The sequence below is a fragment of the Perognathus longimembris genome, chromosome 5 (genome assembly GCF_023159225.1).
Source record: "Perognathus longimembris pacificus isolate PPM17 chromosome 5, ASM2315922v1, whole genome shotgun sequence".
NCBI lineage: Eukaryota > Metazoa > Chordata > Mammalia > Rodentia > Heteromyidae > Perognathus > Perognathus longimembris.
The window spans coordinates 68984211-69007433 of NC_063165.1; the positions used below are offsets into that span (position 1 = coordinate 68984211).

The window sequence follows — 23223 nt, forward strand, 5'->3', positions numbered from 1 at the left end:
ATGTGTGTGTTTACTTTTTCTTTTGAAGCAGGATTTTAACCGTGTAGTCCAGCTGGCCTCAAACTCTTGATCCCCCTAATTCAGTGTCCTGAGTGTGGAATTAAAGATGTGTACTGTTGTACCTGATTGAAGATTTTTGAATTTTTAATGATTTCAGAGGTTGTATTTTATACACATATATTTAATTTATTTTATTGTTATTGTAAAGGTGATGTACAGAGGGATTACAGTTATATGAGTCAGGTAATGAGTGCATTGCCTTTCACATATTATGGTTTTTGTTTGTTTGTTTGCTTTTGCCAGTCATAGGGCTTGACCTCAGGGCCTGGGCACTGTCCCTGATCTTCTTTTAAGAAGCTCAAGGTTAGCACTCTACTACTTGAGCCACATTACTACTTCGGATTTTTCCATTTATGTGGTACTGAGGAATGGAATCTGGGGCTTCATGCATGCTAGGCAAGCACTCTACCACTGAGCCACATTCCTAGCCACATATTATGTTTTTATAACTGTTTTTGGAGGAAGAAAGGTAAGTTGTCCTTTAAGAGATACTGTTTAAATGTGGCCTGTAGAGTGGATTGATTCGTATTTGGTTGTTTGTAAAAGTGTCTGTTTAGTACTAGTGAAGGGAAATTAGATTAATTTACTGGGTTTATATATCCTTAGAATTGTTAGTGGTTTTCCAGTTGGTTTTCTCAGCCAAGGTGCCTAATGCACCACAGTTGATTTCTTGCTCGCATCCCTCTACAGACAGGCCTGTCAGCATCTTTAGTTTCTTCTTCTGAACTGTCTCCTAGAAGTATTACCATAGCAACTGGCCTTCCAGTTCCTAATATATAATGGAGTTTAGAATTGTACCATAAGGATGCTTGATCCTGTGTTTGAGTGACGGCCTTCTTCTAAGTTCTCTTAAGTGTGTAGTGCTCTTCTGTTCTTAGTTTTGTTATGTATTTGCTCTAATTAATTTGATATTCTATTCATTCTTAGACTTCTAAATTAATTTTGAAACAAAGGTTGGTATATTCTTGATAAGAAATTCTTGGTTAAATCTTGACCTAAGCATTTGTCAAATATGGGACAAGAGATCAGCTTATTTCTTGCTCTTCTGTTCTCCTGTTTTCCTTCCCTTCTTCACTCCTTCCTTTCCTTCCTTGGGGGGCTTGAACTCTGGGACTAGGTGGCTGGTTTTTTGTTCAAGGTTGGCAATCTACCACTTGAGACACTTCCACTTCCAGCTTTTTGCTGGTTAATTGGAGGATAAGAGTCTTATAAAATCTTTTTGCCTGGGCTGGCTTCGAATTGGGATCCTCAGATCTCAGCTTGCCGAGTAGCTTGAATTATAGGTACAAATCACTTGGGCCCGGGCTGCTTACTGTTTTCTTGAGTCTATAAAAGGCAATACTTTCCAGGTTAGAAGTCATCCTGTAAACGGTGTGATTTTGTTTTGAGTAGCATAAGCTGTATAGGAATGTGGTAGGGAATGGTGAGGCGATAGAGACTTTGGGGGGAAAGCCACTCGAAACAAGATGAGTGGGAGGAGATGGCAGCAACAATATTTCAATTAAGGGTAACCAGAGGCACAAGAAATATTAAACTCTGAAGGGGCAGGGTGTGCTGGTGGCTCATGTCTGTAAACCTAGCTACTCAGGCTGAAATCTGAGGATGGCAGTTTCAAGGGCAGGAAGGCTGGGAGTTTATTTTATCTCCAATTAGCTACCCAAATGCCAGAAGTGGAGCTGTGGCTTAAGTGGTAGAGCATTAGCTTAAGTGAAAAAAACCTCAGGGATGGTGCCTAGGTCCTGAGTTCTAGCCCAGAACTGGCACCCAAAACTAACAAACAAAAATCCCCCACCAAACCTCCGAAGGAAACTCATAAGAATGATACCTAGAAAAATCTGTATAGAAAATAAAGGGGAAATATATAGAACTGGGGCCAGTATTACCCAAGTAGATTAGGAAAGTAGATAATAGCAGCTTCCTGAAGCTTAGAATATAGTACGGCCTAAATCAGCTAAGAATGTGGCTCTGGGAAAACCAGGGAAGAGGGATAATAGTCTAGATCGAAGACTAAAATGCATAATACAGAGTTTAAGTAGCATCTTAAAGGAAAGAAAGGTCCTGTGTTTGATTGATAAAGAACGGTGACATCAAGGAGTCTCTGTGTTACAAGTTTTACAACATGAGTATTAATTTGCCATAATTGTGCTTAATTTATTCCTGAAATGCCCTCACATGGTTAGCCAATTGAATCAGCTTGAAATAAATTTTACGTAACAGTACTTAGGACAAAAGAAGAAAGTAATGGAAAAATTCCTTTAACCCTTTGGTGGTGGAAAGTGAGATTGTCCAGTAGCTGACACCAGGCATAGAAATACTGCAGGTGTAGTGGAGAATAGCTTGTGTCACATGGAGCCTGTTAGCTATGTTGTGAAAACTATCACTAGATAACAGAATCGGTGCAACCATTTCTTAGTAAATACACACTGGCAAATGAAGCTATGAAATATGCATAAATATGTGGCATTTAAGATTACAGATTGGGTACTCTTCCCAGCTTTAATTTTCACATAGCACTGTGACCTGAGACAAGTGACTCAACTTTCTTCAACGTAGCTCTATTACTGTAAAATAAAGTTGTTTTGCAATATCATTGTCTGATTCAGTGATCCCTTTTTTTGAGAGTGTGTGTGTGTGTGTGTGTGTGTGTGTGTGTGTGTGTGTGTGTGTGTCTACTGCCAGGGTTTGAAATAGGCCTTGTGTTTTCTTGGCTGTCACTCATTCATTCGAGCCCTGTCTCTAGCCTTGTTTTTTGCCAGTTATTTTGGAGATGGAGTCTGATTGACCTTTCTGTCTGGCATGGCTTCAAACCATGAACCTCATGACAGTCTTAGCCCTTCAGTAGCTAGTATTACAGATATATTCTTGATGTGCATTGAAGGTACCCGCTTTACCCACTGTGAGGAGTTCTTAACAGGTGCATGTTTTAGTCATTTACTTGTGGATTTGTTTGGCCCATTCTTTCTAAAGGACTGAGAAGTCTTTATTCTCTACTAAAGCCCCCTTTCTCCTGTCCTGTATTCATGAATCCTCTTCTCCCCTAAATCCTTTGAAATCCCAGTGTCAGTTATTTATTTTTTGGAGAGGTGTCATTGCTAGCCTTTTCAATTTCCAAAGAAGATGAATAATTGCGAGTTCATTTAGTTCTCAGTTACCAGCGTCTTTATTATTGTGAGACAGCTCTATGAACACTAAAGTCTGAGATGTCTACCTGAAAGCAGATAGGTGAGAAGAAAAGAAGGGGCAGTTTCTGGCTTAACTATGTAATTTGGGCAAACTATTGTAGTGTATATTTCATATTCTCCAAAACAGAGTACCTGGGATGATATAAACATATATGTTTCTACTTTACTATTTACTGTCATTTCCTCAGGTAGTTAGAATATTAATTGTGCTTTCTGTAAAGGATCAACACATTTAAGGCAACTGTTCAAGTCATTCTAGTGGGAAATAAGTGTTATTTATATTGCTATTATAAAGGTGACATACAGAGAAGTTACATTTCTTTTTGGACAGTGTCACCCGTTCCTTTGCTCTCCCAGTTTATCCTCCTGCCTCCACCCATAAATTTTTTTCTTTTTTGAAGGAATATCAATATCCCATTTTATTCAGAAAGAAATAAAAGTATTTCAGAAAAGGTTAGGATGAAATTAATAAAGAAAAATGTCAACATATAGGAAGCTCAGGCAATACTTTTTTTACATTTACTCTTGTTTTGAAAATGGACTTTTGTGAGATGATTTACTTACAAATTCATACATTTTAAGTAGCTATGTCAATAAGTTTAATAAATGAAAACATCCTTGTAACTACTGGCCTAATATAAGAACATTTCTATCTCCTCTGAAAGTCCCCTTGGGAACTTTAATAAGTTAATATCTCTTTCTTACCCACCATAAACACTAGGCACAAAATAACTTAGTTGCTATCATTGTCATACACTTTTACCATTTCTAGAATTTCAAGAAATCAAAAAAGTAAACAACATATTTAATTTTACCTCTAATCTTATCCCAGCAAACTGTGACATTCATTTATGCTGTTTTATTTATTTCCATATATTGTTACTTTTCTGAGTAGTGTCCCATTTAATTATGAAGTAATGTGGCTTGTTTCTTCTTATTTGTACATAGCTATTGTTCAATTCTAGTTTTGGACTTTTATATATAAAGAAGTTTAAAACACTGTGTAAGGCTACAGGTCAGTACCATTTCTCCTGTGTGCAAGTGTGGGGAATACATTTGCTAAGCCATATGGTAAGTAAATTTTTCATTTGATCAGATTGTAAATTGTTACCCAAAGTGTTGCAAGCTTTCCACCCATAAGTTTTATAGTTCATTTTTTCACCCTTTGTCTGTCTCCATTTCTGTGCCCTGCTGCTTACAAACCCCAAAATGAGCAAACAAGAAAATTATTATTATTATTATTATTACTATTGTCACAGGCTTGCACTCAGAACCTGGGCGCTTTCTCTGTGCTTTTTCATTCGAGACTAGTGTTCTACTACTTTGAGTCACAGTGCCACTTCTGGTTTGCTAGTGGTTAATTGGAGATGAGTCTCACAGACTTTCCTGCTTGGGCTGGCTTCAAACCATGATCCTCAGATCTCAGCCTTCTGCGTAGTTTAGGATTACAGGTATGAGCCACAGGTGCCTGGCTGGCTGGCTGGATTATTTATTTGTTTGTTTGTTTGGCTGTACTGAGGCTTGAACTCAGAGCCTGGTCACAGTCTCTTAGCTTTTTCTGCTCAAGGCTGGTATCCTACCACTTGGGCTACAACATCCATCTGCCGTTTTGCTACTTAATTAGACATAAGAGTCTCATGGACTTTCTGGCCAGTGATATTTCTAATATTGTTTAAGAACCACTGTGCTCAGCTGTGAAGATTTTAGGATTGTTGGTTATAGATCATAACCTAAAGAAAGATGGCACAGCATCATAGTATGTCAGTCTTTGTGAGAAGTTTCTAGTTGGCACATTTTTTTTTTTTTTTTTTTGCCAGTCCTGGGCCTTGGACTCAGGGCCTGAGCACTGTCCCTGGCTTCTTCCCGCTCAAGGCTAGCACTCTGCCACCTGAGCCACAGCGCCCCTTCTGGCTGTTTTCCATATATGGGGTGCTGGGGAATCGAACTGAGAGCTTCATGTGTAGGAGGCAAGTGCTCTTGCCACTAGGCCATATTCCCAGCCCAGTTGGCACAATTTGTGAAGCCTTTGTTTTGCCACTATAACTTCCCCCTTGGAAGTTGTGGATTAGGCATTGAGATCACTCAGGAAAGATGTTGATTGACTTTCAAGGAGTGGCTTATCTTGATTCCATAAAATTAGGGGAAGACTCCACACATAGGACTTCTTGGTGAACCTTCACCTAAATAAATGGTCCATCGACATATCTCTTACTATTCTGCTTTTAATTAATGAATTAAAGTTGAGATAATGTCTCACTTTATAGACCCAGACTGGCCTGGACCTTATTATCAGAGTGGTCTTGAACCCCCTGCCACTGCCTTCCGTGTGCTGAAATTACAGGCATGTCCCACAGTGCTTGGCTTCTATGTTTGTCCAGAACTGTAGCTGGAAATGCAGCCACCTAATGATTTTCCTTCTAGAACCTAGTACAGTGCCTCACTCTTTCCCTTTTTTTTTTCATTTCTTCATTAATCTTTTTTTTAAAAATTAAATTTTGTTGACAAGGTGTTGTGCAAAAGGGGTACATTACATAATAAGGCAGTGAGTACATTTCTTGTGATACTTTACACCCTCGTTTTTCTTTCCCTTCCCTAGATCAGGTAGGCATATATACAATACCCAGTGTACCAAATCATATACTGTAACCATGTAGCTTACGCCAAAGGAAATTCACCTAGAACTTTAAATGTAACGTCAACAATAGAATCCTCCTGTGTCCTTCTCTTGGAGTTGTTTTTGCTTATCCTCATCTTATATGATCTTGTGTACATAGCTGTTGAGCTATTGTGATCCACTGATAGGTCTATTCTAAACCTTTTTATGTTTAGTAATTGTTTGGTTTTAGATACATAATGTAAGGTCGCTGACCCAAACCTGTGGAAATACCATTTGAAAAGAAGTTTTTTGTTTACTCTTTCCCTTCTTGATAGTGTGGGAGGATTTTCATTTGGTTTATTTTTCTTGTACGGCTACTTCATGGTGGGAGGACTGACTGACTATATGGTACAGCATAGAGACTAGCATTTCCCTTAATCTGGGCTTCAAAGTTTTTCCTTCTTAAATAGTAGATAATGCCCTATCCTCAGCCTTGTCTAAAGAAGATACAGTGTGTCACGAGTAGAGACACCAACAGGGAGCCATCTGCTTATGCTTCAGAGCCTGTCCTGATAATTTGCCATTTCCATACTATTATGGAATATTATCTGCCACATCAATATTTTTCTGTTTGTTTGTGTTGCTGTTTCTGGGGCCTGGGCACTGTCCTTTAGCATTTTCTGCTTAAGGCTGCCACTCTATCACTTGAGCCACACCTGCACTGCTGGCTTTTGGTGGTTAATTAGAAATAAGAGTCTCTTTCTGCATGGGCTGGCTTCAAACTGCTATCCTGAGATCTTGGTATCCTGAGTAGCTAGGATTACAGATGTGAGCTACTGGTGCCTGTCTTTACATCAACTTTAACTTGGTAGATCAGGTGATAATCCCCTGCCTCCCTCCCTCCCTCCCTCTTGTTCTTTTGGTTGTTGGTCATGGGCCTTGAACTCACATGCTCCTGAGCTCTTATGTTCAAGGTAGCCCTCTATCTCTTTTGAGCCACAGCAGCATTTCCAGTGGTTAATTGGAGATAAGAGTCTTATGGGGACTTATGTGCCTGGGCTGGCTTCAAACTGCAATCCTTAGATCTCAGCTTCCTGAGTAGCTAGGCTCACAGACATGAACCACCAGTGCCCCACAAAGATGATAATTTCTTAGGTTCTAATGGTGACCCCGGGTTGTATAGTCTCTTGTGGCTAGATCTTCATTTTCTTCAAGTGCAAAAATTATAAGTGCCTTTTTTCAATAGAGAATCTTTGGGTTTTTTAGGAGTCTTTAGGGGCCTCCACTGGAATTCTCAAAGTTTGCCAGTGGCTGATAGCACTGGCGTTGTGTCATAGGGTTTTTGTGGTCACCTGTCAGAGCTAGTTGTGTAGCAGTTTCGATTAGTTGAGAAATTCCTTTCTTTAGGCCACAATGGAGGAGATGGCAGGATTTCAGAACACTTATTATTGGAAAGAACAAGATAGCACTTATAAATTGGTATATGTTGTTTCTAACACCCAAAGAAACCTAGTGAGCTTTTGCTGCTTTATTACTTGTAGAAGATATAAAGTGTAGTGACTTGTCTTCTATTTGAGAGAGAGATGATTCAGTCCAGGGGCCTCTAGAATTTAATTACTGTTGTCGGAATTTGGTACCTTCTTGGTACTTAACTTTCTAACGTATATGTCTTTTCAAAGTGTCCACAATAGCTACTCCTCTTTAACAATTCATTGTGGCTGGTATTATCTATGTAATGGACAACTTATGTTTACTGGTGCGGTCAAAAAATTAGCACTGGAAATTAGAAACTTGAGCCAGTATTGTGAATTTGTACTAAATTCAAGTGATGACCAGTTTTTTCTGAATTCAGTTTGTAGACACAGAAAATCTGTCTGCAGCATGCTAGGCACTATGTTAAGTAGATCAAATTGGGGTACCAGCTGTCTTTAAGATTTAAATACTGCCAGTTTTTTTCCCTTGAATTTTCTTTTTCTCTTTTCCTTTCTCCCTTTCTTCTCTCCTCCCCCTTCCCTCCCCTCCCCTTCTTTATTCCCTCTTTCCCTCCCTCTTTTCTTTCTGCCCCTCCCTCCCTCCCTCCCTCCCTCCCTCCCTCCCTCCCTCCCTCCCTCCCTCCCTCCCTCCCTCCCTCCCTCCCTTCCTCCCTCCCTCCTTCCCTCCCTCCCTCCTTCCCTCCTTCCTTCCCTCCTTCCCTCCTTCCCTCCCTCCCATCCCCCCTCATTGGGGCTTGAGCTCAGACCCTAGGTGTTAGCCTTTGGTGCTCTGCCACCTGAGCCATAGCTCTACTTCCAGCTTTTTGGTGGTTTATTGGATATAGGAGTTTCAAGACTTCCTTGAGTGGCTGGCTTCAACTGCAACCCTCAGATCTTAGGATCTTACTGTTGTAGTCAGATGACTTCAAACTTAGGATACTTCTGCCTTAGCTTCGTAAATGCTGGGAGTGTAGGTGTGTGCTACCTCACCTACTTAAAATACTTTTTTAAGTGGAGGTGGGAAATAGTACTGGGGTTTGAACTCAGGGCTTCACATTTGGTAGGTAAACATTGTATCAGCTGAGCCAGGCCCCCAACCCCTTTTTGCTTATGTTATATTTTGGATGAGGTCTTTGTGGTTTTCCTTCCATAGGGCCAGATGTTAACAATTCTCTCACATAGCTGGGATGACAGATGTGCATTGCCATACCCAGTCCTAATACTGCCATTCTTTAGGAATATTTAAGTTCTGCTTTTGTGGTGTTTCAATTCTTTGATATGTAGGAATTCATCATACTTTTCTTTGGAGGGCCACCTTGCTGGTCTAGTAGGTACTATGTTACTGCATCTATTGTGTCATTAGTATGAGATTCCTCAGTTGGAGGTACCTTGATAATACCTTTTGTACTTCTACATACACTCAGCATCTGGGAATAGCCATGAGGTGGGAGGATTGGACTACTCTTTGGTAAATGGACTTGGGCCAAAACTTACATTATTTGATCACTGTAATCCCTCATTATGACAAATATATCACAGTGGTATTATCTAGATTCAGGGATTAGTTTTAGACATTAATTGTCTGATCTCAGAAAGGTGTAGGTACTTTTATCTTCCAAATGCATGGTTCCTTGAGAAGTGGCAGTTGATCTCATGGAAAGAGAGACCCACAAGACTTGTGATGTCACCATAGAGCCCAGTCTGAAGGATTCTTTGCCTTACCTAAACTTTGGAGGCTGTGAATTTTCTATATTGGTGGCTTATGCCGCTTTGCCAGGCGTCTCTATGCCATATAGTTATCTGTGTAAATTATAGCTCAGCAAACTTTGTCCAGATATACCTAGTGAAAGCTGCTTACCACTGTACTACAAAAGCACCTAGGCAATACAGAAGTCTGTTTAATTTATTTCCAAAAAAAAAGGTGGACCATAGTTGGACCATATATTGTAGTTATGCCACTGGTGTGGATCATGTAGGATTGGTAGAATCTTTATGGTACAGTTTTAGAGACTGTCCAAAATTTCTGTAGACAAACTGGTCTGATAACATACACTGTGTTTCTTAACCTTGCCACGCACTGAATCAGAATATGTATTGTTGCTTTGGAGGCTTTTAGAGCAAGGGTTCCGCACACTACAGCCTGCAGGTTACTTGTGGCCTACCACGTGTTTATTAAACATCCACAAGCTAAAAATCTTCTTTTACATTTTTAAACCATGAAAAAAATTGTCAAACAATATATGATGAGTGAAAACCCTATGAAATTCAAATATTCTTAATTTTGAACATAGCCTTATTGTTTTGTGTTTTAGGTCATGGCCGCTAGTTTACAACAATACGTTGGATAGTTAGGACAGAGACCTCTAGTCTTAAATCACAATCTGGCCCTTTACAGACAGGGTTTTTTAATTCTTACTCTAGTAACTGCCTGCCTGCCTGCCTGCCTGCCTGCCTGCCTGCCTGCCTGCCTGCCTGCCTGCCTGCCTGCCTGCCTGCCTGCCTCCCTCCCTCCCTCCCTCCCGAGCTTGAACTCAGAGCCTGGGTGCTGTACCTGAAGTTTTTCTGCTCAAGGCTAGTGCTTTACCACTTTGAGCCACAGCTCCACTTCCGGTTTTCTGATGGTTTAATTAGTGAGTCTCACAGACATTCCTGTCCTGGCTGGCTACTATCCTCAGATCTCAGCCTCCTGAATAGCTAGGATTATAGATTATAGATGGTGCCAGGCTTAGTAACTGCTTTTTTTTTTCCTTTCCTGTGCTTTCTCTGCAAACTCACAATTAATTGTCAAACTTTGTCACATTCAGTTTTTAAAATTCTGTCCAGCACTAACAATTGTCCCATTTCATTATCCTTTTATGTTTATGTCATGCTCTTTATAAAGCTCTCTATTGCAGCCTTATGTGCCCCCCGCTAGCCTGTTTTCAGTGTGTACTTCATTATAGATGGCCATAGTTGATAATTTTGTTAGGATTTGAATGCACTATAAGAAATCATTTTAGAGGATTTCTCATTACTTCATTGGATTCACATCAAATGAGTTAGGTAGCATTGCCATATTCCCATTGTTTTGAAGCTTTTCTCACATACCTACTTTGTAGGTTGGTGGTAAGACTTTAAGGAGATATGTAATATACAGTATTTTCCCGGTTTTTCTTTTTTTTTTTTTTTTACTGTGTACCTGCATTGAACACGATGCTTATTTATTTATTTTTGCACACGAGGAGTGATTAAAATGCTTATTATAGTGCTAATGCTTAAAATGCTTATTATAGTGTCTGCCAGCTAAGTTTTAAGTTTAGCTGATCATTATTTTGGGAGTTGGTAGGGGGCACAGTACTAAGCATTGAACTCAAGGGTCCCGTGCTTGTTTGTTAAGTGCTAGTCTACCACATGAGCCACACCTGTAGCCTCCTTTCACACTGGTGATTTTTGAGGTACTATCTTGGTTTATCCTTGAGCCATCCTGTGATCCTCTTACTAGGCCCTCCATTCCTTTGTGGGGCTAACAGGTGTGGGTCACCATGTCCAGCTCTTGGACTTCTCCTGTCTGGCATAACAGCATCAGCCTCTGCATCTGGCCATTGAATGGGATGGAGTCCCACAAACAAACTTATTTTTGTCTAATCTGGCCCCAAACCACCATCTGTCCATCTTTGCTTCCCAAGCAGCTAGGATTGCCAATTTCAGCCACTACCTGGCTAGATACATTTTTTTCATAAAATGCATCATAATCTCCTTGCACTGGTAATATAGGATAGCATTTTAGCACTGAACTTGGGGGCTTTGTTTTAAGTTATTTTACAAGTGGCAAAAAACATAAAACAATGGCACCAAATATACTGTACATAGTACATTTCGCAACACTTTGATGGCTGAAACAGACATTGTTTGCAGCATGGTGACTGACATCAGCCAGGCAAGTATGGGACTGGCAACTTCATCATTCTGTGCTCATATGCTTGAAAGTGTACCAAGTACTAATATGGGCATTACATTTAAAATTAACACATAAATATATTGGTAAATACGGGATCTGTCTATTTACAAACATACTGTAAAAATGAGTGAGCCAACTAAATAGAGAAAAAGTGTACATGGTAAAGTGACATGTAAGAGTTATCTGAACTCATTACATTCACCAAAGATGAGTTAATAATTACTTTGTTATGAGTTTGGTGTGTAACCTTTGAATATGTTTTTATGCACTTTTAGATGTATGTGAAAGTTATGTGAAAAATATTAAAGGTGACTTTTTATATTTAATACCATTTGAGATCCTATGCATAGTAGGTGTTATTGATGATAATTCATGTATATGCGTGTACACATATGTGCATGCGTGCACACATGTGCATATGCATACATGTATGTGCATATGTATGTGAACATGTATATACATGTATGCATATTTTGTATTTCTTTTTTTGCTTTTTAGCTTTTTAAAATTTATTTGTTTATTAATTGAACACAAATTTTTTGACAAGGTGTTGTGCAAAAAGGGTACAGTTACATAGTAGGGCAGTGTGTACATTTCTTGTGATATCTTACGTCCTGTTTTTCTTTCCCATGGTTTTACCCCTGATATCACTGTAACTGATTGTAGTATCCTGGAAATTGTATATATGTGTATTGGAACTAAGGAAGGGAAAGGGAATACCAAAATGAGAGACAAAGGATAAAAAGACAAACCAGTGCAACAGCAATACTTAAAATACTATATGGTGTAAACCAAATTATAACTCATGGGGGGGGGGCATGGGAAGGGAGGTGGTGGGGGAAAATGAGATAGAAGGTAACAAGTTGAACAAGAAATGTACTCACTGCCTTACATATGAAACTAACTCCTCTGTACTTCACTTTGACAATAAAGGGGAAAAAAAGAAATGTACTCACTGCCTTACGTATGAAACCGTAACCCCTCTGTATATCACTTGGACAATAAAGAAATGAAAAAAATTAATATAGTAATGATGCATCATATTTCATGGAAGTTTTGAGGAAATTAATGTTTGACTTTGCTTATATTGTTTCCAATTATTTTAAAAGACATTGTTTTTGCAGGATGAAGATTAAAGTTTTCAAATACTGTACTTAATTTTGCAGTCCCTTTTTGTAGAATAATTTTTAAATCTACTGTATACTAGGAGGAAACAAATCTATATCATTAACCTTGCCTGTTAAAAATGATAGTTATTGGTAAGTATATCCTCCAGTTTCCTTTGTATGTGTGCACTGGAACTTGGGGCTTGAACTTGGGGCCTCACACCCTTAGCTTTTTCATTCATAGCGGGCACTCTACCACACCTCCAGTTCTGGCGGGGGGGGGGGGTGTGTGGTGGGGGGTGCCAGTTGGTTAATTGGAAAACAAGAGTCTTACAGAAAGCTTCAAAACCAGAATCCTCAGATCTCCACTTTCTGAGTAGCTAGGATTACAGGCATGAGCCACCAGCATAGTGTGTGTGTGTGTGCGTGCGTGTGTGTGTGTGTGTGTGTGGTGCTTGGCCCTACACCTCACTTCCTTTTTTTCAGCTGTTAACTTCAGGGAACATCCTTGGCTGCCATTGTTTTATCAGGTGTTTTACTGGGTACTTTTTTTTCTTTTTTGGTTGTGAGGTTTGAAGACGGCATGGTGCTGTCCCTGTGCTTTTTTTTTTTTTTTTTTCTCAAAGCTAATGCTCTACCACTTTGAGTCCCGGTGCCATTTCCGGTTTTCTGGTGGTTTAATTGGAGATAATAGTCTCATTGACTTTCCTGCCTGGGCTGGCTTTGAACCATGACCCTTAACACCTGAGTACCTAGGATTACAGGCATGAGCTGCCCCTTTTTTCTTTTACTGCTACATCTTTTCAGTTTTTTTTTTTTTTTTTTTGCCAGTCCTGGGCCTTGGACTCAGGGCCTAAGCACTGTCCCTGGCTTCTTCCCGCTCAAGGCTAGCACTCTGCCACTTGAGCCACAGCGCCGCTTCTGGCCGTTTTCTGTATATGTGGTGCTGGGGAATCGAACCTAGGGCCTCGGGTATCCGAGGCAGGCACTCTTGCCACTAGGCTATATCCCCAGCCCCTCTTTTCAGTTTTTGAATGTCTGAAAATACCTGACTTACAGAAGCTTTTATTGCAAAGTAGTATTTGCTTGGTGGGTTAGGCTGCCTATTGCAGAATCCTAGCTGCACCATTGAAACCCATTTGTAGCCTTCGTGTTGTATGAGCTGGATAGTACATGCTAGGAATCTAGATTAAAGTATTTTCCTTTTATAGGCGTATAGAGGATGGTTGTGTTGTCATTAAGCACACAGTATTTTGGGTGGATGAAACATACGTAATTTTAGTTTATCTTGGGAGTTTTCTTGGCACTCTGATAACATAACTGCAGTATATTGGGATTCTTGTTGTTGTTGGTTGTGGAGCTTGAACTCAGCACCTGGGCGCTGTACCTGAGCCTCTCTGTGCTAGCGCTCTGTCATTGGAGCCACAGTGCCACTTCCATCCTTTTGAGTGGGTTAGTTGGAGATAAGAGTCTCACTGGGACTTTTTTCTGCCTGGGCTGGCTTCAAACTGCAATCCTCAGATCTCAGCCTCTTCAGTAGCTAGGATTATAGGTGTGAGCTATGGGCACCTGGCTGTATTAGGATTCTTATTAAACTCTTTCTTGTTGTTCTTAAGTTTTTGATAAGTGAATTTTTTTCACCCTTTCACTTGTTCTTAGTAAAAAGCTGAAAAATTATTATATAGTTCTTGGAAAGTTTAATTTCACTTAACTTGTGTTCTCTACTTTTGTATATCTTACATAAGCATATGTATATTTTCCTTTTTCTCTCTCTTCTTTCCTTCCTTTCCCCACTTCTCTCTCTTCTCTTTCCCCTTCTTCCCTGTCTTTCTTACCCCCCCTCCCTTCTCTGCCTTCCCCCTCCCACCCGCATCTGGAAGATGAGCCCAGCCTGTGTTATAGGTAGATAGTTTGGTGTTTAGTCATGCCCATTTCATTAATTAACTGCATATTCTTAATTTTTTAATGTTGTAATAGCCAGTGCATTGTTTTATTTGAATATGTTTTTCTGTTTCTTGGTATCTGTTAGCAGTTCTTTATGCCTGTTGCTCTTGCTCTTTCTTTTTTATGCTGTTATGCTTCTGCAGTGTTTGAAGGATCTTGACCATCATTGGCAGTTGCTGGGTGTTTCTGGCATCTCAGTAGCTCTTTCTACCAGGCCTGTATCTGCAGGGTGGTTTTGGTGATGGATACTATGAGGCAGAGGGCTAGAGTGTGGATCAGCACCACTTCACTTGTGGGGAGGTGTGTGTGGTGTTGGAGGTAGAGTAGCATCCTATCCACTTTAGTGTCCAACAGCATGATACTGAGATCCCTTCCCCATCCATCCCCCTTTGTTTTTACTCTTTGATTTCTCTTTTTATATTAGAGGTGGCTCCATCTTGTTGACTTCACTTCTGGCCTGACTATTGCACAGGAAGCCTTACCCAGGAAGGCAAAAAGCTTTATATAGAGGATCATCTTATATAGAAAGCAGTGCAAAGGCTGCTCCACCAGCATCTCTGTTCATAAGGTCAGAGGATTGAGGTGATTAATTCAGAATATAGATAACGCAGCGCCCTCATGAAGTAACCCATCTTGTTTCTTTCTCTTTGTACAGTAAAATAGTTTGAATATAACTTAGAATTTCTCCGGTGTATTTTTTTGTTTGTTTTGTCAGTTGTGGGGCTTGAATTTAGGGCCTGGGCACTATCCTTGAGCTCTTTTCAAGGCTAGTGCTCTACCACTGAGAGCCATAATTTCACTTCCAGTTTTTGAGAGGTTTATTGGAGATAAGAGTCTCATGGGGACTTTGCTGCTCTGGGGTAGCTAGCTTTGAACTGGCTGCCTTTGAACCTGATCCTCAGATCTCAGCCTCCTGAGTAGATATGATTATAGACGTGAGCCATCGGCCCAGCTCCAGTGAGTTTTTGGACGCATTTTTGTTTCTTAGGAGTAGATTCGTTTATCTCTGACATTCTTTTCTAATGCCCAGAATTCTTTAAAATTTATGATTATCCAGTGACAACTTACTTTGTAACACTGCTAATCATTTCATATTAACTAAATCTGTTTTCTGCTCTTGTGGTTCGATCTTAGGAAAATAGATAAATTTAGTTGACTTATTCAGTTACTTAGGCTTTTCTGTTTTTAAGATAGTCTCTCAATGTAACCCTGGCTAGCTTGAACTTGTGATCTGTCTGCATCATCAATTGCTGGAATTACAGGCCTGTTCTACAGCCTTCCCGGCTTGTGACTGAGCGTAGAAGTTCCCATAGCCATCTGTCTGCTAACATGCCTCATTTCTCTTGTTTTAGAGGACATGCTACCAAAACATGTTTTTTTCTCCTTGTGCCCAAGAACATTCAATTCTTAGGCAATGACCACTGCTATTCTGTGGACATATTAATTGTGTTTTCAGAAGAAAGCATATATAACTGTAGTCTTATTGTTTACTACTACTTGCTGAATTTGCTAGACTTTTTTTTTTTTTTTTTTTGGCCAGTCCTGGGCCTTGGACTCAGGGCCTGAGCACTGTCCCTGGCTTCCTTTTTGCTCAAGGCTAGCACTCTGCCACTTGAGCCACAGTGCCACTTCTGGCTGTTTTCTGTATATGTGGTGCTGGGGAATCGAACCCAGGGCCTCATGTATACGAGGCAAGCTCTCTCGCCACTAGGCCATATCCCCAACCCCTTGCTGGACTTTTTTTTAATGAACACATAATGATTGCACAGATTTGTGCACAGGTTCAGTGTGATATTTTCATACATGTATACAGTATACAAGTGGAAAATTTTCTGTCATTATCATGTATTTTTGTCTTATGTATAAGGCTTTAGAAAACTGTATATACTAGAGAATATCATTAAAGCTGTCAGAAAACTTAGAAAATTAGATTATTGCCTTTAGTGAAGCATAGTAAAGGTTCACCAAATTCTTGGAAGATGAATGAAAGAACTCTTCATTTTAGTTTTTTTCTGTCAGTACCAGGATTTGAAGTGAGGGCTTCTCAATTGCTCAGCTGGTACTCTAGCACTTGGATCACACTTCCAGCCTGGCACAGAAGTGCTAGGAATGAGTGCCTAATAATTAGAAGCATCTATTCGTGTTGTTGATTTTGCTCGCTCTCTGCCTCTATGGCAGTAGGCCCTGTGATTCAGACATTTTGCTTTAGGGAGGTAACATTTTATTACCATAGAAACATTACCATGGCTGCTGTGCAATGAGGAGCGTGTCAGTGGAGTATATAAAAGTATAAAAAACAGAGGGAGAAAGTCAGCAAGGCAAAATTATATGTGTATCTTTTTTTTTCTTCTCCCCTTAAAAGTATTACAGATCTCTCAAATTACCTCTAGCTAAATGGAGTTTTATTTTAAGGAGTCATAAGGGAGATAAGGAAAATCAGGAATTACTTTAAAGCTACAGAGCCAGGTGTTGAAGAGAGTTAGTTGCCTGTTTTGAATGTGACTGGTGGTTTTCTTTTTCTGACTTCATGGATAATTGGCATGTATCCTAGAATATACTATCTTTAGGGACTGAATAATAATTATATTACTAGCAGCAGTAACTGGGCTTTCAAATCTGGGGATTTTGTCATTGTAGCTCAGTTCTCTCAGTCTTCACCAGTGGACCAGCCCAGGCTCTACTCTAAGTAAGGTTCTGGTAGATTGTGATTCTTGCTGACTTTCGTTATACTCCCGCTTTCCTAACTTCGGAATTATTGGTGCACACAACAGAAACTGAGTATAGTTAACTGAAGAAAAAAGAGGATGGACATAGACTAATACTGAATTAATGCAAATTAAAGAAAAGAGAATCTAGGCTGTAAGAATTGGTAAGCTAACTGGGTTGTGGTGAATGAGTTCTAGCTATTTACCCTCATATGATCTCTCTGTTTGCATATGTAGGTGCATATATTTACTGCCTACCTTGAGATATATTTTCATCTTTTGGCCAGAGGTGTAGGAGGCCCTGTGTTGAAAATCCTGTTACTCTCTGTATTGTTGATAAGGCCTTTTTTGATCTGGCTGTCCACTTTCCTGTCTGATTCATTTTCTGTCACTTTTCCCCTTCCTTCCATTCCACTCTCTTGCCACACATTTGTCTCTATTCAAGTTCATGCTTGCCTCAGAGCCTATGTTATGTACTTGACATGGTTCTCTTCTTGGAATCTCTTACCACTGGTTGTCATTTGCTTGTATTCTTGTCAGTTGGACCCCTGGCTCAGACTCTACCTCCTTAGGCCCACTGCTGTGAGGCAGGCTCTGGTGGCCATATGTAGCTTGCTGTAAGGATGGTGTACTGCATCCTTTTCTGGCCAGTCTTGAATCCCATTACTTTTGTGGCTTTTCACCATCATTTAGTTTTTAGTTACTTAAATTGAGTGTAATTAGGTAAGGTGTGATTGCTAAAAAGACCCAGAGTTGAGAGCACTGCAATCTGTGTTGTTGTTGAACAAAGATGCAGTACACCCTCCTATGGCAAGCTATATGTGGCCACCAGAGGCTGCCTCACAGCAGTGTTGAGGTAGAGTGTGATCGTACTTGTTTTTCCCTCCCTAGGGCCTTAAGATAAGATCAGGGTCACAGATAACCTTTAGCACCTGGGAGCTAGCACCTGCATCCCATTGGGGCATTTTCCAAGCCAATGGCCACAGAGACATTCTGACCAGCTGAATGGCAGCAGTTCTAGTGGCCTTGTGTTCTTGCTTAGCTTTTGTGTTCAAGCCTGATGCTCTACTACTTGAGCCACATCTCCACTTTCAGGCTTTGCTCCTTAATAGAAGGTAAGAGTCTCACCGACTTTTCAGCCAAGACCAGCTTTGAATCACCTTCCTCAGATCTCACCTTCCTTAGTAGCTAGGATTACAGGTGTTTGCCACCAGCATCCATCTTGGCACCCCCCCCCCCCCTTTTCCTTCCTTCCTTCCCTCCCCCTGCCTTTCACACTCTCATTCCCTCTTCAGGGTCTTTAAGGTAATTTTACCTTGTGTGGAATGCCATATTTTTTATTTTTTGGGTCATGAGGCTTGAACTCTGGGCCTGGGTGCTGCCCTGAGCCCTTCAGCTCAAGGCTTGTGCTCTACCATTTGAGCCACAGTGCCAGTTCCAGTTTTCTGGTGGTTAAATAAAGATAAGTCTCATGGACTTTCCTGCCTCATATCTCAGCCTCCTGAGTAGCTAGGCTTACAGGCATGAGCCATTAGCCCCCGACTATGTTGCTACTTTTTAATGTTAGCATATTTGAGCATCAGGTTCCATACTGATTATAATCTATGTCAGATTGTGCTTTTAAAAAGTGGAATAGCCAGGTGCCCCTAACTCATGCCTGTAATCCTAGCTACTCAAGAGGCTGAATTCTGAGGATTGAGGTTCAAAGCCAGCCCAGGTAGCAAAGTCAGCAAAGTGAGGCTGTTATCTCCAACTACCTACCAAAAAGCCAGAGGTAGAGTTTGGACTTCAGAGTAGAGTGCTACCCATGAGTGAAAAAGCTTAGGGTGGTGAGTTCAAGCCTGAGGACTAGCTAGTGTGTGCGTGCGCACACACACACAATCTAACATTACACAGTCCATTCAATAGGGACTAAAGAAATCCCAAGTATAAGCAAGGCACACCAAATTTTCAGTATTTTTATTGACCGCTAAAAAGTATAAGTTATTGTTGAAGCTCTCTCATTCTAGTGTCCTTTCCTATCTTAAAAAATTAACAGTAAATATACTCATTTAGAAGGAGCTTGATTATATTTTCTGTTACCATCTTTTGTTCTGGGATGAAATAAAGGATATATTGTCATGTACTAAACACATTTATTCAATATGGAGATGTGGATCTAAGATTTCCTAGTGGTATGAGAATGGCAGTAGGCTACCATGGAACTCTTTTTATATATGTGTCTTATGGGTTGTTGCAGGGGAGAAATTAGTGAGACTCAAAGGAGTAAGCCAGTATTTCTATCTGTGGGTCTGCAAAAGATGTCAGGGGTAAGGGTAGACTTTGATATTGCTTAGTTTTATTATATAACTCCTGTTTGGCGAATTATGGATCTTTAATGTTACTATTATGTAATATATATTATATATACATACTGTTTTTCTTGATTGTGGAGGAGTAAGCCTTTCTTGCCTTGGATTATCTTGTGTAAAATGTACTATGTATACCAACTTTATTACATATTATTATTATTAATCCACCCATAATTACAAATTGATGGACACTAATTGTTTTCCAGCTTTCAGTTTGAAGTGTAAATTTCTTACTAAAAAAATTGAAAACCAGAAATTAAATTCCTAGCGAGCTAGTATAGTTGGCATGTGATTAAATGCAAAGAAAATTACCAGCACTTTTCCTTAGCACATCAAATACATTGGATATTTTATTGCATGTAGAATTTAAGAATGAGTTCTTATGGTAAGTACAAATACTTACGTATACACAGGAAATGTGTCTGGCTTTTTTTCATTTTTATGAAGTCTTGACACCTCTTAATTTTATATTAAGTAATTTTTGAAACAGTAATAATCCTTTATTTCAATTGAATTCTGATAATTGAGGAACTGCTGGACTGTTTTCCAACATAGCTATTCTAGTTTACATTTCTACCAGCAAGATACTAGGGTTTCAGTTTCTTTTACACTAACATGTATTAGTGTTTCTGTTGGCATAAATACCCTAGTGGGTATAGTGTGTCATTCTGATTTTAATTTGCATTTCTCTGATGGCTGATATCATGGAGTATATTTTCATGTACTTATTGCTCATTGGTACATTCTTTGGAGTTCAGATTTAAAAATTGGGTACTTTTTATTGAATTGTAAGGGTTCTTTATAAATTTTAGTACCAGCTCCCCATGAAGTAATTTACAAAGTTTTTCTCCTTTTCTGTAAGTTTGTCTTTGCACTATCTTAATGATGTCCTTTGAAGATAAAATGTTTAAAATTTTTACGTTGGTTTACTTTTTCCCTTTTATTATTGTTTGTGGTTTTGGTGCCCTAAGAAATAATTGCATAATTCATAAGATTTGTGTGTGTGTGTGTGTGTGTGTGTGTGTGTGTGTGTGTGTGATTTTAGCTCTGAGACTTCCTTTAGTAATGCAGTAAGAGTGAGGAAAACCAGGCAGTTACTGTCTTAAAGGAACTGTAGCATTTGTTCCGGGTTTTGGTTAGTAGTAGTATGTGTTATTCTTGAAAATGGTCACTGCTTGAGCTGGTTCTCTTTGGCTTTTTAATGTATTGTTCTCTAAGAAACAGAGTAACATGGAAGTCAATAGGAGCAGTGAACGTTGAGATGAGAATTAGAAATAAAATATTAGTCTTAAAGCAAATTTTTCATGGTTGTGATTTATGAATTGTGGATCTATGAAGGCCTTTACAAATTTTAGGAAGATGTAAATTGTGATAAAGCGAACAATATCATTGTCAAAGTGTACTCAGTTTCCCAAAATAGATTTAGGCGCATGAATAAAAAAAGATTTTTATGATGACTTAAAATAGAAAAAAAAAATTACTTGTGGTTCAGTGTTTTAAAATTTTATCTTGCTTGCTCAATTTTTAGAGTAAAATAATTATTTTGAGCATAGGAATAATTTGCTTCAAACACAAACTCTGTAAAGATCTTTTAACTATGCCTCAGACAGCAGTTGGTGCAAATGTGAAGATGTTTTTAATTATAATTTTTTTTGGGGGGAGTGTGGGGGTTTGAAACAATCTTAACTATGTAGATTAGGTAATAAATTTGATCCTCCTGAGTTCTGGGATTACAGGTATGCATCACCATGACTGGCTTTCAGATTGAAAATTTTGCTTAACATATGTTCCTATGATTAAGGGGATAAAATTATTTTCAGTGTGATACGAGTCTTCCCCAAGTTACTACATGGTTAAGTAAACTTACTAAATATGCTAATTGAGATTTTCTTCATTTTTTTTTGTACATTTTAAAATTTTTCTCCATGATTCCACAAGGAGTTAATAAAAGACTTCTTCCCTGTCTCAGACGATGTCCTCACATGCTAATTGTTTGTATTTGTGGATGAGGAGGGAGAGACTATTTTAATGTGTATATGTGATGATGTTTTTGCTATATAGCCATACCCACTCTTTGCAGCCATCTTCTTTATAGGTTACACTGCCAAAAGCTTTGCTTTTCTTCACATTTGACTCTACTGGCCATCTGAAAGCTAGCCTCCCAAAATGGAACATAGCTTCAGTGTTCATAGACTTGAGGCCAGGGATTTTGTCTTCAAGTTCAGTAAATTTCAGATTAGTATGTAGTCAAATTTGATAGCCATGTGAGAGACAAATATGATAATGTTAAGGGCTTTGGATTGTCACTGTGCAACTGGGAACATGCTAGATTCTTTTTTTGGGCTGGGAGGGGTAGCAGTACTGGAGTTGACCTTAGTATTTTGTGCTTGATGGATAGCTCTACTTTGGAGCCATGCACCCAACCCTTTCTAATTATAGGTCACATTTATGCTCAGTCTGGCCCAAACCACACATTCTTCCCCTTTATGCTTCTGGTCCTATTTATGCTTCCTGTTGAACTCCGGTGACAAGCATACACTGCAGGGCTCTAGTTTTTATTTGTTCAGATGGGGTTTTGTGAAGTTTTTTGTGCCATGCTGGTTTCCCTATCTGCCTGGGCGAGGACGGGGGTTGCTAGGATTAGCAGCTGTTTTAGTGGGTCATATCATGTCTGTTACTCCAGCCTGGTGGAGTATTCTTACCTGAATTCCTAGATGTAAATAAAGGCTTATAGCCTTTACAAAACTGTCTTATATTACACTTAAATATCTTATTATTTCAAAGGAGGGAGTATTTTAATTGTTTTATCTGTTGCTCTTAATAGCTTGTAATCCCCTTAGTAAACACATTATGGAATGAGTAACTGACAGTAATGTTTGAAAACATCTTAGCAAATTTTCACTGTTATGCAAGTGAACATTTACTGAGTTTTATCTTGTATTAATAAAATAAAACTTTACTGATAATTTTCTCACTAAGGTAAGAAAATGTAAAGATTTCCAACACTTACTGTTTTCACCTTTATGTCACTTGAAATTTCAGTTTCTTCATCTGCTTGACTGAGGATAAAGGTTGGTCTTCATTGCATGTATTTCCTTTAAGCTCCGTGTCTCTGGCAATTAATGTCTGTTAGTTACAGTTTTTACGGGTTTTACATCTTTAGGTAAGAGCACTAGACCAGTAGTAAAATCCAAAAATGAGTCAGATGTGAAGGTGCTTTGCCTTCTGTATGTCTCACAGATCAGTGGGATTGTGCAAGTTTCATTTCCCATATGCTAGTGTTCACAAGTTAGTGAGGAAAGGGGCAATATAATTCTGTTAGACCACAAAGCTGTCATTCACCAGATAAGCAGACTCTTTTTCTTCAGAGAGTTTAGTATGTAGAGAGAACATTAATGTATATGTAGCTTTAAATCTACATGAATTTAGTTTAGGTAAAAGTTTACTTTTTTATATTTAAGTAGTTGTAAACTGAGTTTCAAAGATTTCAACATGTCAGTTAAGAGTAAAGTGCATCCTTTCTATCATTCTCCTCTCCCCTATCTTAAAATGAGGGTTACAGGAGAGATTTACACTTAATTCTACCTAGTGGAGCTTGAAACAAACTTGAAAAATCCTGGTAAATTGTTACCAGCTTAGTGGGTTAGCACATTTTTCAGAATACAGTCTATCACCTTTTATCTTAGGTCTGTGGACATAATCTGCCCACCAAAAGTCAGTTTGATCATTTTTATTCGAACTACTTGAGTGCCAGAATTCTCTGGAGGGGATGAGCTGGAAGAACTAATTGGTGCTAATAAAAATGTGTGAAAAAGCAGGGCACTGGTGGCTTACACCTGTATGTAATCCAGTAAATGTGGAAAAATGCTT

The 23223-nt window shown here is 39.2% G+C and overlaps 1 protein-coding gene across 6 annotated transcripts in view; it reads left to right on the top strand.

The window, feature by feature from the left end:
• The window catches only part of Tbl1xr1 (TBL1X/Y related 1), a 132583-nt gene that overhangs the window by 22581 nt on the left and 86779 nt on the right, over window positions 1-23223 (top strand). The gene's annotated exons all lie outside the window — the stretch shown is intronic.